Source organism: Rhipicephalus microplus, chromosome 5, assembly GCF_043290135.1.
Source record: "Rhipicephalus microplus isolate Deutch F79 chromosome 5, USDA_Rmic, whole genome shotgun sequence".
Classification (NCBI taxonomy): Eukaryota; Metazoa; Arthropoda; class Arachnida; order Ixodida; family Ixodidae; genus Rhipicephalus; species Rhipicephalus microplus.
Genome location: NC_134704.1, coordinates 844175 through 861291, shown reverse-complemented (window position 1 = coordinate 861291; position 17117 = coordinate 844175). Strand labels below are relative to the sequence as shown.

The 17117-nt window shown below is 47.9% G+C and overlaps 1 protein-coding gene and 1 pseudogene across 1 annotated transcript in view; one reads left to right on the top strand and one right to left on the bottom strand.

Annotated features, from left to right (window-relative positions):
• Window positions 1–17117, bottom strand: part of LOC119174040 (intermembrane lipid transfer protein VPS13A) — a 1344268-nt gene that overhangs the window by 1314426 nt on the left and 12725 nt on the right. The gene's annotated exons all lie outside the window — the stretch shown is intronic.
• On the top strand, window positions 13968–15986 carry LOC142817154 (uncharacterized; annotated as a pseudogene).

The following is a 17117-nucleotide window of genomic DNA, read 5'->3' as shown; positions in this document are numbered from 1 at the left end:
ATCAGGGTGGTACGAGAGTATGGTGTCCAGTGGGTGGGAAGGTTCACGGCTGTACAACGGAAAGAACGGGAAAAAGCCAGTATTCGCTTGCGCTGCGGCGTTGTAATCGAAGGTAACAAAAGGTAGTACAGCATCCCAATTAGTGTAGTCGGAACTGGTGTACATCGTCAGCATGTCTCCAAGTGTGCTGTTGAACAGCTCAGTTAGACGATTTGTCTGTAGATAGTATGCGGTAGATTTCCGGTGGATGATGTTGCATTCAGCGAGGATAGCTTGGATGACCTTTGACAGGAACACTCGACCCCTATCACTGAGTAATTCTCATGGAGCTACATGGCGTAGAATGAAGCTGCAGATAATAAAGAGTGCAGCTTCGTGGGTGGTAGCTGCTGGTAGAGCTGCAGTCTCAGCGTAGCACTGGAGATGATCAAAACTGACAGTAATCCACCGGTTTCAGGAGTCACTATATGGGAGGGGGCCGTGAAGATCGATACCCACGTGGTCAAACGGGCGAGCCGGGCACAGGAGCGGCTGTAACATACCAGTAAGGTGCCGTGGCAGTGTCTTGTTTTGTTGGCATGTAGTGCAAGACTTAACGTATTCCTGCATAAAGCGATACATCCCTCGCCAGTAATATCGCTGACGCAGCCTTTCGTAGGTTTTCAGTACACCGGCGTGACCACTATAGGAATCCGCATGGAAATTCATGCAGATGTCAGAGCGCATATGACTAGGGACCACAAGGAGCCACTTTTGACCGCCTGGCGTGTAGTTTTGGCGGTACAGAATGTTGTCTCGCACAGAAAAGTGGGCTGCTTGACGGCGTAGCGCTCTCGTAGAAGTGACAGCCGACGGATTGGTCACCTAGTCCAGAAACATGGCAAAGTATGGATCTTTACGCTGCTCCGAAAGCATGTCAGTGATATCGAGTGATGACAAGATAGTAAAAAGGGGCAACATAGAAGCCACATACGGTGTTATTAGTGAGCAGGACAGTGCATCAGCATCCGCATGCTTGCAATCGGAACGATATACAACACGAATATCGTATTCTTGCAATCGAAGTGCCCAATGGCCCAGGCGTCCCGACGGGTCTTTCAAGGTAGAAAGCCAACATAGAGCGTGGTGGTCTGTGACTACGTCGAAAGGACGGCCGTGTTACAAATGTAGAAAGAAGAAGGGGCGGTAAGCACGAGCACTAGTGGCGAGCGCTAGCTCGTTCAGTCGTTCCCTTGACCTTCAACGCAGCCAGCCAATCGGATTCGGGTTCCCTTCTTCATTTTTCACACTTCGTTGTGGTGCCGAAACCTACCCGGTTGTCTGGCCTTTGACTTCGACAATGGATCAACTCCGAGTACAGTGTGGCTTTTACCAGACAGCCATCACCAAGGCCATATCGACTAGACACGCTCCTGGCAGACTCGATGACCCCTGCTCACAGGCTCCAGGAGCTCATCGACATCGTTGTGGCGAAACACGCCCACCTCACCACCTTCGACAAGGATATTCAAGCTACGCTACACGGTGAGGACTTCGAGGCAGACTTGACCACAGCAAGGGAATACAAAGATCGGGTCATTTGCGCTAAAGGAAGGGTTCGACGCGCAACCGAACCGCAGTCATCAACCCCACCTGCATACGTCAACCTCACAACCGCTCCACTCAATGACCCCCTCGCAGGCACATCGCAGGCACATCGCAGCCAACTGCAACCTTACATTCGCCCGGGCCTCTGAATCCCACGACGCTATCTCGACTCGCACTGCCCAAACTGTACATACCGAGTTTTTTAGGCAAACGACGTGACTGGCAAGGATTTTGGGACCAGTTTCAAGCCAGTATTCACAACAACGACTGGATACTGAAAATTGACAAGTTCCAATACCTATTGACATACCTGACTAAGGCAGCAAAGGCAGCCACTCAAGGTATTGGCCTGGCTGAAGCGAACTATGACGTCGCTGTTCAGATCCTGTCAGACCGCTTCGGTCGTAGCGACATGCTAGTCAACGACCATCTCGACAGTTTGCTATCAATCGAACCAGTCCGAAATTCCACAGACGCAACTCTGTTAAGAAATCTACATGATGAAGCCACATTCCGCATCAACACCCTGGAAGGTCTTGGAGTGTCTCCAGGAGAGTATTGCACGGTGCTGCGGCACGTCCTCTTGAAGGCGTTACCTCCAGACCTCAGCATCCTCTATCGCCTAAGGCAGAAAGAAGCCATGCTAACTGAGAACGCCACAGCATCCCAGGAAGACCGGTCACAAGTGAAAGGCTTACCGAGCTTCATGAAAGTACAAGTGGAAATACGGGAAGAAAGCGGTCACGAGGAAGACATATCGTCAACAAGCCGGAGGTCTCCACAGCGAGGCTTGCGGACAGCGCCCTTGCTCTCCACTACGTCTTTAGCAGCAGAAGTTCGACCTCCATACTCGCACCCCTGCGTCCTGTGCAACACACTGTCCAGGATTGCTCCGAAGGTCTACCTCAGGAAGAGATGCAGAAGCAGCTTCACTAAGAGAAGCTATGCTTTTGCCGTGGCAAACACAACCATTTCACCAATGATTGCCACACCGCCAGAGCACTGCAATGCAACCGATGCGCGGGACGACATCTAACTTTTCTGTGAGACATCAACAACCTAACAAACTGCTCACAGCCTACCAACAACGCCTCGGTACAAGATCATGCACCAGGGTCCAGCAGCATCCCTCCTCCGGCTGCAACTTCACCTTCGACCGGCTTCACGGCCCCTCTCATACTAACATCCCAGCAGGCCGCAACTTCGTTTTTGACCAGCCTATCAGTTTCTCTCGCTTCAACATCGCAGCAAGCCGAGACTTCACAGCCAACTTCCCTCACAACTCCTTTCGTCTCAACGCTGCAGCAGTCTGCGACTTCACCGTCAACCGGCATCACGACTCCTCTTGTCTCGTAATCCCAACTGCCTGCGACATTACCTACTCAAGGCTTCCTGATTGCGACGCCAGTATCTCGCAGCGAACTAACCCAGGCTGCGCAGTTCGTCGCGCACAAGTCTACGGACAACTTACTTTAAACCTATCCCCACCAGTTGAAAAGTTTCGGGTACACGCTGGAAGAACTGTCCTTGTCTACGCAATCCCCGGTGCTTGGGTGCAAGGACTCGTTCGGGAGGTGCGCCATGAAGAGTTCGATGGCTAAGGGAAACCCCAAATGCACCATGCGCAAAGACTACAAGGACCTGGTTTCTCATGGCCTGAACCACAGCTTGCGAAAGCAGTCCCCCTTCCCAGATCAAGAGGGCGAACGCGTAAACTATCCGTCATGCGGCCCCATGAACTTCCAGGACATGGCTTGGGAACAAAAACATGCGGCGCCTTACTTCTCGTCCTACATGTGCCCAAGGCCTGATCCTGGCGGTAGGGTCTCCAGTTCGTCTCCCCTAAAGCCCAAGGAAGTCGACGACCGGGAGTGCGAGCGGAAGTGCTGCTACGAGCCACACTCAACCAGGTTCATGGCCGTCTACGACGGTCATGGACCCCATGACCGTCTACGAAGCCACCGAACATCACAAGATGGCGCCTAATGCCAGAGACCTGCACTGCATGCACGAGCACCACACCGCACAGCTCCAGCACTATGCCACGCGCCTCATGCAGGAAACCGGCGCAAACAAGGACTTTCGCCAAGCGGGACACACCATGACCGAGCAGTCGTTGGGACACTCTCGCAGCGATGCCTCCAAAGACACCATCTTAACTCGAACTTGTGTACCTGAAAACGTGAGCTCAATGTGTGCCCTCAATGTGCGCCATCGTACGGTACAGGCAAAACTTCATCAATGCCCAGACTATTGCCAGACACTCCTTCTCTGTCACAGAGTAATTTAATTCAGCTTTCTTGAGAGCACGACTTGCCTAAGCAATTACGTATATGTATTCATCTTGGGTGCCTTTCCATTGTGCCGAAACTGCACCACGACCGACGCCACTTGCATTGGTGTGAATTTCTGGGTCAGCAGTGGGGTCGTTGTGACGAAGGATAGGTGGTGAGGTCAACAGATGGGGCAGCTGGCGAAATACGGCGTCACATGCAGGCGACCATGCAGATATGCCTTTGCTGGTGGCGAGCCGACTCGTCAGAGATGCGATGATGGACGTGAAGTTACGCACGAAGCGGCAAAAGTATGAGCAGAGACCTACGAAACTTCTGAGGGCTTTCAGCGATGTGGGCTTTGGGAATTGGGGGACAGCTCGAAGCTTATCAAAATTTGGAAGAATGCTGTCATTTGAGATGACATGTCCTAAGATGATTAATTTGCGTGCTGCCAAGTGGCACTTCTTGGTGTAAAGTTGTAGGCCTGCAGAAGTTAGACACGTGAGAATTTCGTGGAGGCGAGCAAGGTGGGTCCGGAAATCAGCTGAAAAGACTACAATGTCGTTCAAGTAACACAAGCGAATCTTCCACTTGTGACCTAGCAAGATGGTATCAATCATGCGTTCAAATGTCGCAGGTGCGTTGCAGAGCTTAAATTGCATGACATTGAACTCATATAAACCATCAGGCTTGACAAAGACTGTTTTAGGGTGATCACATTCAGCCACTAGTGCCTGCCAATACCCGGAACGCAGATCCAAGAATGTAAAGCACTCGGCACCTTGTAAACAGTCAAGAGCATCGTCTATCCGTGGTAGCAGGTGGACGACTTACTTCATAGTCTTGTTTAGGCGGCGATAGTCAACGCAAAATCGAATAGTGCAATCTTTTTTTTTAACCAGTACCACAGGTGATGACCAACAGCTTTGAGAACACTGTATAATTCCACGTTGAAGCATGTCATCGACTTGCGCCGTAATGACGTGGCACTCTTTGGCGGAAACGCGGTAAAGATGCTTTCGCAGGGGCGAGTGTGAGCCGGTGTCAATAGTATGACTGATAGTCGTGGTGCAGCCTAACAAAGGTTCTTGAAAGTCGAAAGAAACTTGTTAAGGAGAGTAACAAATTGGCGGCGATAATAGGGGGAAAGTCTGCGTCAATGGCATTGTCGAAGGCTGGCGAACTGACATCCTTGATTGCTGGCGTAGGTGGCGTAGATTATCGTGTCAATCATTGTGTTCTTTCGCCGTGAATGCCCATTTAGTTTGCCTTCTGCTCATGCTCGCGGGAGACATTGAATCTAACCCTGGTCCTTCCCCCACACTTGAAAGTATTGCTGAAACCATCGCTCGCGTTGAAAAATCGCAAGACACAGTGCCCTCTGAATTGGCCCTTATCCGAGCAACACAATCAAACATCAAAGGCTTGGTTGATCGCCTCTCCTCCCGTGTTGACGCTCTTGAGCAAATTAACGCAGCCCGTGCCACTGATCCCACTACCGAGAATGGTAATACCCTATCTAACCTTTCTTCCAGCATTAAAACGCTAGCCGAAAAATGCGATGACTCAGAGAATCGCCTCCGCCGGTGCAACCTGCTATTTTTTGAAATACCCGACGTCATTAACGAAACATGGGCCGAATCAGAATCGTGTATAATCTCGTTTTGCACCGAAAAACTTGAAGTTCCAATTACTTCCATAGATATTGAAAGAGCACACAGACTAGGCCGCTTTCAAGCCAATAAAAACCGCCCGATTATAGTCACCCTGTCCAGATTTAAGGATAAGGCTAGAATACTTTCCGCTGGCTCGAAACTGAAGGACTCGTTATTCTCTGTACGCGAGGATTATTCAGCGCATGTAAGATTGGCAAGGAAGAAGCTTTTCTTGTATGCGCAGGAAAGCAAATTCGTGTCCTTCAAAATCCGTTTCGACATGCTTATCGTTGACAAAAAGCCTTTCGTTTATGATGCTGAATCGGACAGAGTTATAGAACTGAAAGCATAGCGTTCACTGTGTGCTTCCAGGGTTCCGTCCTCCCCTCCTTTCGAGTCCATCCCAACTAGAATCGCTCCTCCAGTTTATCAAACTACATCTATCCTGCTTACGAATATCCGTAGCTATATGCCCAAAAAGGAAGCTGTGCAAACTCTCCTTGAGGACACCAGCACCGACATCGCAATCCTAACTGAGTCATGGCTAACCCCTGATATTCACGACAATGAATTACGTCACAGCAACACCCATTTCACATCTTACAGACTTGATAGGAACAGACGCAGAGGGGGTGGTATTTTAGTTTTCGTGAAAGACAGCCTACCCTCCCAAACTGTGACAATCAGTACGAATTTTGAAATTCTATGCGTTGAAATAATACTTCCCACGTGCAAAAACGTTCTTATAGCCTGTTACCGCGCACCCGACTACGACCACTCTTTCACAGATGACCTTCAAAATGTTCTTTTTGATCTGACATCCCGGTTTCCTCACGCAAACTTCTTGCTATGCGGGGACTTTAATTGCCCTGATATAGACTGGGACAACTTGTGTGCTAGTTCACGACAATCCAGAGATTTCCTCGAACTGTGTCTCCTTTTTAACTTATCGCAATCAGTCACAATGCCAACTCGTGGCACAACCACTCTTGATCTTGTTCTTGTCTCCAACCCAGATTTAATTCAGTCAGTGTCATGCATTCCCGGTCTGAGTGACCATAATGTTGTATTGTTTTCATTGTCCATTGCCTTACCTTCACGAAGACCTTCGAAAAAATTAATACGCGACTTTAACAACGCCAACTTCTCGACGATTAACTCTGAACTTAATAAATTTTTGGTCTCCTTCACCCTGTCTGCTTCTACCCGAACAGTTGACCAAAACTGGTTATTGTTCAAGCGGAAATTATTAACCCTTATCGATAACCACGTCCCCCTTATTAGTGTTCCAGGCGATGCTCAGCGACCCTGGTATTCTAATCTCCTAAAGAAACTATCTCAAAAGAAAAAACGTCTTTTTCGCGCTGCTAAAAACTTTGAGTCAATATCAAAATGGAACAGATATTTCGCATGCCTTCGTGAATACACTCACTTGCTGAAGCGCTCCAAAAAGAAATTTTTTCATAATGACTTGCTTAACATTGCCCGAACTAATCCAAAGAAGTTTTGGAAACTTCTCAACCCTAAAAATAACACGCACAATATATCCTTAACCAACTCCGATGGTTCTCACGTTCCTCTCCCACAGCGGGCGGACGTTATGAATACTTACTTCACTTCAGTCTTCACTTCTGAACCATTTCATAGTATTCCAGTCGTGCCGAGACCTAATTTTTCACAAATGCCGCCCATTGACATTACCTCCGAAGGCATCAGCAGTCTGATAAAGAAATTAAAAATATCCAGCTCCCCCGGACCTGACAATATTCCTGCCAAAGTTTTAAAGGCTACTAATAGCATTTCTAGTAAATTTTTGGAGATAATTTTTAAACAGTCCATTTCTGAAGGTTTCATCCCAGATAATTGGAAACTTGGGAAGGTTGTACCAGTTTTCAAGTCTGGCAAGCGATCTGACCCATCTAACTATCGCCCCATTTCACTAACGTGCATCGCTTGCAAACTTATGGAACATATAATATATTCACATGTTGCTCGTCACCTCGATGATCACTCTTTCTTTTTTCATAAGCAGCATGGTTTTCGTTCAGGGCTCTCATGCGAAACTCAACTTTTTGAATTTACGACTGATCTTCGTCTCAACCTTGATTCGTCATTTAAGACTGATGTTATTTTTGTCGACTTTTCAAAGGCCTTCGATCTCGTCCCTCACCAACGACTAATCAACAAACTTTCTTCACTTTCCCTCGATCCACTGACCTCATCATGGATTAAGTGCTTCCTAACCCGCCGGTCGCAATTCACTGTTATCGGTAGTGCCCATTCTGATACTACTCCAGTAATCTCTGGCGTCCCTCAGGGCTCGGTTCTCGGCCCGCTCCTCTTTTTAATCTACGTAAATGACCTTCCTTCCGGCATTTCATCAACGGTTCGGCTTTTTGCTGACGATTGCGTCATCTACCGTCGCATATCAACTCCCGAAGATGAGCTAGTACTACAGCAAGATTTACACATCATTGATAACTGGTGCGCTCAGTGGATGATGAGGCCGAATAATTCCAAATGTAAGTTCATGCCTGTCTCACGAAAACACACTAACGTCATCCATCCGTATTCATTAAACTCAACAGTGTTATCCCAAGTGGATTCTTACCGATACCTGGGCGTTGTAATTACAAGCAGACTAACCTGGACCGAGCATAATACCAAACTAGCTGCCGATGCCTCAAAAACTCTTGGCTATCTTAGGAGATCATTGTCATTATCACCTGCAAGCCTTCGCAAATTGGCCTTTGAAACTTTTGTTCGTACTAAAATGGAATACGCATCTGCAATTTGGAGCCCTCATCAGATATACCTAATTAACATTCTTGAATCCGTCCAAAATCGTGCCGCCAGATTCATCTCCGCAAATTACGACAAACGAGCAAGCATCAGTAAAATCAAATCATCCCTCGGTCTCCCTGTTTTGTCAGCTCGACGCAAAATTTCACGTCTCTGTCTTTTTCACAAACTTTACTACAGCTTTCCTCACTTACATGGTTCACTTTTACTTCCGCCTGTCCGAACATCTCGTCGCCTATTTAATTCCCTGAGTATCCAACGTCTGTTTGGTTCTACTAACGCTTTTAATAAATCATTTCTTTCTACGGCTATCGATGAGTGGAACGGTTTGACGGATGCTATTGTCAGCGAACAAGTTGCTGTTAAATTTAGAGATTTATTACTGGCTACCCTTGACTCTTAATCACTGTTTGTCTTTCTTTGTTGTTTGTTCTCTGCCGCCTGTTTATTTTGGACCGCGAATTGACTGTTGAATATTTCGTTTGACATGCTCTGTTTTCTTTTTGTTTTTTGTTGCTACCTGTATGTTTTAGTAATTCAAAAACTGTAACCATGAACTGCATTTTCATTGAAACTTGTACTTGGATTGTTCCCCCCCCTTATGTAATGCCCCGAGAGAGGCCCTTAAGGGTAAAATAAATGATGATGATGATGATGATGATGATGATGATGATGATGATGATGATGATGATGAACTTGATGGCTCAGACGCATGAGTGATTGTTTCAATGCTACAACATGGAGTTTCATCGGGAAGATCAAGATCATCGATACGATCGACAGGTTGTACATATTCTAAAGTTTCCCCACGAAGTAAGCCAATGGGGTAGTTGTTGTGGTTGGTAACCAGCATTATGGTTGATCAGACGCGATTGTGAGAACGGCTAATATAAGAACAATGCCCTTGCATTCAGTAAACACTGGAGATGATGTAAACACCACAGTGGCATCAGGTTGAACAGCACATAAAGGCTTATAGGGACTAAAGCTTCCAGAGGCAAGTTGGCGTCGTCATCAACGATGAGTTCGCAGGGCACAGGAGTACGGTCGGGCGATGGAAATTTACATGTTGGCACAAGGGACACTTCCGCATGTGAACAATCAATGATAGCTTCGTGACGTGATAGGAAATGCCCACCCAGAATGAGGTCATGAGAGCAATACGGTACAACAAAAAATTGGACGATGTACAGAACGTCTTGGATGACGACGCGCGCCGTACACACAGCCGAGGAATGAATGCGTTGGGCGCTTCCCGTGGACAGCACCATGCCACATAAAGATGTCGTCCCTTTCTTGAGTCTCTGACAAAAGTTTTCGTTCATCACACACACACAGCGGCCCCAGTATCAACAAGCGCTAGTGCGGCGACTCCCTCAACATAAACATCAATAACGTTTTCCAGCGAAAATGGAGGCCTTAAGGATTGCGCAGAAGTTGCAGTTCTTGCCTTCGGAACTGCACTGATTAGTTTCCGTCCTCAGGAGGTGGTCGACGATGCTTAGGTGATGGCGATCGGTGACGCGAGGATGGGAAACGAGCACTTGAGCGGCAATCTGAGTCGGAGTGCCTCTGTTCAGACGCAGATGTGGTGGCATGTTGCGGCGCGTAGGTAGGAGTACCGAAGGAGGCGTACCTAGGTGTGGGACGGCGATGGCAGATGCGTGCGATATGGCCAACAATGCCACACGCGAAGCAGATAGTGCGGTTGTCATAGGTGCACCACGCACCAGATGGACAAAAAAGCGGGGTGGGGGCCTGTAAACTGGAGGCAAAGCGGAATGAGGTGGTGCTGAAAATGAGCCTGGATGCGGCGGGGGCCGCACGACCACTGGTGCGTAGCTGAGATATGAAGTTGGCGCAGGTGGCGCATAGCCGGCAGTCGAGAGAGGAGATGGCACCGAAGGGCAGGGATAAGAGGCCAGAACTGCAAGGAGGGCATCACGAATTTCGATGCGTATGGCCTGCTGCAGTGTCAAAGGCAGGCTTGCAGTGCGCGCGTCACTATGAGGGAGTAGGAAAAGCAGTTGGGCGACTTTCTCCCTGATAAGATCCTTAATCTAGTTAAAGAGAGTCCCTTGGTGAACATTGCCATTTACGACTGCGACGGCTGATATCGAATCGTGTGGTGGGACACTCTGCTGGGCAATACAACACTGACGGCAAAATTCATCGAAGCTCTGGCTCAGGCTTACGAGGACTACCACAGTGGTCGGGCTTTTTGCCAGCAACATCTGGAACGCGCCATGCTCGATGCCCTCGAGAACTTGTTGGATCTTCTCTTCTTCAGGCATAGATGGGTTGACACGCCTGGAGAGGTCGAGCACATTCTCAATATAACTGGGAAACATCTCGCCAGGCTGCTGTGCTCAGTGGCGTAGATGCTGGTCAGCGCGGAGCTTGCAGACCTCTGGTCGGCCGAACGCTTCGGTGATGAGGGTTTCGAAGGTGGACCAGTTGCCGATGGCGGTTTCGCGATTGGTGAACGAAAGCTTAGCAATGTAACATAAGGTTAACCTTATATTCATAGCGAAGTTTCGCCGTACATCGGAAGTCACGCGCGTAAGCCCTCATTCGCATTTCACTACGTTGGTACCGTACATAGCGGCACGCACACAACCTCTCACTGCCACTCACCGCTTCAAAAAAGGTGCACCCAGACCACTGACATGATGATGATGATGATGATGATGATGATTTGCTGCTGTTTCCTTTTTAACGGGCGGGTGTACTTACATTATGTAAAGACACCCTAGCCCACAGATGTGAAAAATTAAACGAAAAAAAAAATAGAAAAAAAGAGTAAAAGAACAATAAAAAACAACAAAAAAACCCAACGGGCGTGCCCAGCAAGAGGGAAGAAAACAGAAAGGGGTGGGGAAATTAGAAGAAAGCACAAGGGCGTGCTCAGTTAATGTTTGCCAACACAATCGCGCTTTGACAGTGCACTGCCTCTATCTAGTCATTACACTGTGCCACCTTGTGTTCTCGACCACTGTGCCACAACCACTGCCCTCCAGCGTTCAAGGTGCCACGTCGACACTCTCGGTGCCTGCAGATCAGTCTCTCCATCTTCTTCCGCAAAGCCCAGCGCAGAGCGCCATGACTTCGTGCGTGGGAGTCCTATCTATCCGCACTCAATCACAAGATGTGCAATTGTCTTGTCCCCTCTTCCACAGGCACGACACAGCACCGAAGCTGTCTCCCCGCCGATCGTTCTCTTGTACGTAAGGGTTTGAAGCACGCCAGCTCATGCCTCTAACAGAAGCGAACTCCCGGTGCTGTTGTCGTAAATGCGAGCTGAGCCTGTCGTGCTTTTAGTGTTCCGATAAAGTTCGAGGGTAGCTTTTCCACTCATTGCCTGTTGCCATAGCTCCTCCTCCCTGTCGCGTACCCGTTCACGCATCTCCTTGATATAGAGTATTAAAGTTTCCACCTGCACCGGCTCTGTGAATGAGATATACTTCTTTTCTAGTCGGTACACCCGGTTCACCCAAGTTGTACGCATACACGTTGCCGCAAGGTATTCGAATACCTGCCTTGCCCAGCACTCTCTGCACATAAATTGAAGGCGACCTTTGCACACTAACTTGCTGGAGGCCTCTCATGCTTCAAAACCAGACTAGCGGAGGTCCCCCTGTACTACCTCGTTCGCCACTCTTCCATCGCACGCAAGCGCCGTGCGGCCAACTTCTCGTTGCCGCCGCTCCAGCCACTTTCTGGTGGCCGCTGTCAAGCAGGCTACTGCATTGGAAAATGTCAGGTAGGGAACGTGCACCAGTTTTTATATGTCCCGGACCATGATGAAGCAGTTGCACCCCCACAAGATGCGGCACCGAAAAATGCACTGAGCACGCAGTGAGGCTTGGAGCATATAAACTTCCTGCTGATTATATATGCTGGCCTCAGAGCAGAGTAGCAAGCCCAGGTACTTATATGTAGTCTGCATGGCGATGTTCTCACTTTTCAGCTTGAGATCTACAGCTTCAGCGATGTTGCCAACAAATGGCACAACCTTGTTTTTTTTTTTTTTTTTTTTGGCATTGAAGTCTAAGCCCAGTGAACTCACTTCTGTGGCACAGATGTCCAGGAGTGCCTGCAGCTCTGCGTTGCTTTCAGCCATTAATATCACATCATCCGCAAAGGCCAAGCCAGGCAACCGTCGATTTTCGTTGATTTCGCTTGTGCTATACTTCAGGCGGAATCCAAGACTGGACTGGAGCAGTGCTCGCTCCATGCCTGACACGTATAGCAAGTAAATAATCGGCGAAATCGGACATCTCTGTCGAAGACCCTGCAGACGCTTACCGGCTCACTCTTCACATTGGCGAATTGGGCTAATGTTGATGCATGCCACGCTTCAGCAACTTTCATGTCCCACCAGAGTTTTCTGCCGTAGCGAGCTGGTCTTGTTCCATTAGTGAATTCATGCCTCTCCATGATACGACATAGTATTTACACATACTCTTCGTATGTTTTTCTGTTCTCTCTCTCTGGGCTTCTTTCGAATTGCTCCGCCACTTTTTCAAGTGAGCTCACTGGCAGATACCTATTAGGGGTCAGGTAATAAATACCTATTAGGGGTCGAGTCTGGCTCTCGGTGTTGTGCTTTGGAGAAATCTAGCCGAAGCCGATTGTGGTCGCTCCCAATGCTATGCGTTCCCTCCTCATCTATGTGAAGTCGTCGTAGGGCTTTCACCAGCCCATCGGACGCCAGGGCGTAGTCGATAGACGTGCCGCTTCCCCGAGCACACCAAGTTGTTTGGCCCTCACAACATGAAGCAGTGTTGAGGATTTCCAGCAGACAAGGCGATAGAGGCAAACGCCACTAGCGCCTCAAGCGGATGACGTCACATGCAACCCTCCTATAGATGGCTTGCACCAACGTCACTTCCGCTAATGCCGGGTCAGCTTTCCGGCATAGCGGAGCACCAAAAACACCCATGACTGCTTGTCCGTGCAGTCCACTGACATTCGTATGGCAGTAAGCAGTTCGTAATGACGATTTGTGCAGTCGTTGGGTGTAGTAATAGAAGTAAAAGCATCTCAAGGAAGGATTCTGCGACCACAAGTTTTTTCAGCTTTCGAAGGTTGTGGAATAGCAGGGCGCACGTACAAAAACACTCAGCGCAAAGCGGCGCAGCCTGTGGCTTGTACGTATCAAGCGTGCCAATCTAATGCACGATCTCCCTAACATTCGAGTATGCGGTGCCCACTTCGTAACAGGTAAGCCTGCGTTATGTTGTGTAAGCCTGCGTTATGTTACAAGAGGCACACTCAAATCTGCGCTGGATACACACTTGTTTACATTTACAGGAAGACCAGCCAAGCTCCACAAGAAACGAACTCAGACTGGGCACCAACGCTCTTGTTCGGATACGCGAGGAAAACCGAAATCATAGCATGCTACGAGAGTGCTGCTAGACGCTGGTTCGAGCAAACTACTCCCGAGATCGATCGATACTGGGACCACTGCACTGTCAGGCAATTCTGACGTTGCCGCAACGCCACCTGAGAACGGCTACAATGGCGGTGCCGAAAACAGCACACACCCTGACAACAGTCTGCCACTGTCGCAAGCTGAATCTAAAGTCCAGACTGGCGAAAATGAACCAGGCTAGTCTCTCTATTAATTTTTACCTGGAAGGTTGATATAATTCACTCAGAATGTTCGGTTTGGTTTGTTAAGTCGCTGAAATGCTTGCATGTCGATGAACCTTTCAGCTTTGATGCCAAATGCTGAAACTTTTGCACACAACACCGACACAAACTAGACAAGGATGCCTAGTTCTGTGTAAATTTCAGGAGTTGCTGTACAAGCAGAAACGACCATGCAAGACATCGCAGCCTTGGAGCAACAGTGCACTGCCCTAAATGACAACATGTATTTCCTGCGTGCCCACATCAACAAGCTGGAGAGGATGGAGGCAGCGTTCAGAGAGAGCAAGGCCAAAATCATGTATTACTCTGGGATGGCAAGCACTGACATTCTGTATGATGTACTTGAAGTTGTTGAAGGCTATGTCCCACACGGTGCAAAAAACAGTCTAACTAAATTTCAAGAGTTCATTCTCTTCCTAATGAAGATAAAACTTAACTTGCACTACACTGATCTTGCCTTTAGATTTGGAGTTTCAGAAGCGACCGCATCACTGAATTTTCGATAGGTGGCTGCATGTTGCCTACTGTCGGTTGAAGCCATACATTATGTGGCCAGACAGAGCCTCACTGCAGAATACAATGCCACAGGCTTTCTTTGACTTCTTTCGAGCAATTGTGGCCACAGCAATCGACTGTTCTGAAATAAAAATAGAGCGACCATCGTTATACGAGGCAAGAAGTGAGACATGGTCACAAAACAAGCAGAGTAACACCGCTAAATTTCTCATTGGCATTGCTTCTCAAGGTGTCGTCACCTTTATTTCAGAAGGTTGGGGAGGACGATGCATTGACAAGCATATTTCAGAACATTGCGGCATCCTTGATAACTTACGCCCAGGTGATGTCACGCTTGCTGACAGCGGCTTCAATATTTCAGAAAGCGTTGGTTTCTATCGTGCGCGCTTGCATTTTCTAGCTTATAGCAAAGGCAAGAAACAACTGTCGGCAGAGGAAATCATGAGCACTACAAAACTTGCCAACGTGAGGATTCATGTCGAGCAAGTTATCAGACTGATCAGGAATCAATTTACAATTGTGAAAGCCACTCTTCCTATTGAGTACGTCGCCTGCCAGGAAGCGGAAGATACATCACCACTTCATAAAGTTGTCACTGTATGCTGTGCCTTGTCTAACCTGCGCCCGTCAATTGTAGCAGAGCTAAAAGAAGGCGATCGTGAAGTGACTTCACTTACCCCAGAGCCTCAGTAATGTGTAATGCTTTCACATTCCTTTGCTCGAACTGTCAAACTTCACTAAAATTAACTAGCATAAAGATAATAAATTAGTTATATTCGATAGAAGCTTTAACAGTATGGATGAAAATCACTTATGACCAATCGGCAATCCAGCCTGCGCACGAATACATCAACACACTATTATAGATATCAAACCCACTGTAAACTAGGTAATCGTGACCTGTCTGTAGATGGCGTTTGAAGTTAAACAAACCAAGATATGAAGAGCTGAAATTACCAAACAACAAGTTCTGTCAACAAAATAGCCCTGCACTCAGATGAAATCGGACGAATGCAGCGAGACTTAGACAAAAACAGGAGATGCATAAAACACAGGCGAGCGCCTTTAAACGACTCTTGTCTGCGTCGTAGTCATATTGCATTCTTTCGAGTATATACCAACTCACCCAAGTCAAGATACTATTAGATAAGATTTAAAGTGATGAAGAATGTGAAAATGCAGTTATTGTCTTGCGAAATTTATTTTGCTGTTTATGCTATTTTTTAGCTGTGAGTGTCGTATGGACGAAAAGTTCCTTTGGTACTTCCAATGTTATGGCATCTTATTTCATTTTAAAAGGAATAAATGTCACTGAAATGAAGCATGACCAATTGAGTTTCTGTTAACTTGCTCTGAATCATAATTTGCTATATGTGTGCATTGTGATAAGTTTAAACTAGTATTTAAAATGGCTGTTTCTTTTGATGCCTTTGTCATTAGAACATTAATTTCACTTTTGTGCTGGAGGTAGAATATTTGCAATGAATCTGTTTACATTTATTTGGGTAAGCAACGTAGAAAGTTGGTAAGGGTTAGTTTAGGCAAATCTGTGCAGTAAAGGATGGGACATGAAGAATAAAGCAAGATAAACAAGCGTAGTTTGTTTGCTTGTTTTTCTCACTTTTTTGTTCACATTCTGTACCGCTGCCCAGTTTAATCAATACGATCATTATCATGTATTGGTGCAATCTCGTGAGTCCTTTGCTATTAGTTCTCATTGTGTCTATTTGATTTGTTGATGTATGTTTGATGGAGTCTCTTTCGAGCATCCAGTGCGAACGGACGTGTTTTTCTGAGCTCTTGCATCGGCGAGAGACGCTGCGGCGTCTCTGTCGTCTTCGAATGATTGCTGTCAGAGTATTGCTTCAATGCTCCGGAATTGTACATCCTTCGACAGATGTCATCGAGCGGATTCTACCAAGCCCATTTTTGACCTGGTAGGCCCACTTTTCACCGTTTTTACAGAATTTTCTTCGACCGGGCATCCGCCCGTGCCGACGGAACGGCATCATGCCAGAGGTGATGGTGGTGGACGGGGAAGTTATTTCCCAAGAAGACGCTAACGCGCCTGGGTGGCAGACTGCTTTAGGCAAAAATAAGCGTTTTCCCCGACAACAAGCGTCTGCTTCTTCTCAAAGTGAAGGAACGGCTGGCCATCGCTTGGCCACCGCGCATGGCGTCGCTCGGTGTCTTGCAGCCGCATCGAGGCTTCCCCGATTGCCGAGGAGCCATATTCGAGTCATAGTCCGACCGAAAGGAGAACTGGATCTCTAGAAGGTTAGCCTGATTCGCCTAGCCCAAGCCCTGGAGACGGCAGCAAAACTGTCCCCGGAAGAAACACTGGAGGATATCGTCTGCCCGAACATAACTCAGAATATCGTTGTGGTCTCTACGCCAGCGTCCCTCAACGCGGGCGCCTACGCGGCACTGCGACTCATCCGCCTTGGCTCGACTGAGTATCACGTTTCGGCCTACACGGCCGCTTCTGACAACACCTGCTAAGGTGTCATCCGAAACGTCGATGTGGACATCGATGAGCGACAGTTGGCGGCGATGATCGTCAACCAGCGCAACCCTAAAGCCATAGAGGTGCATCACATCAAGGAAACGACTACCGTCG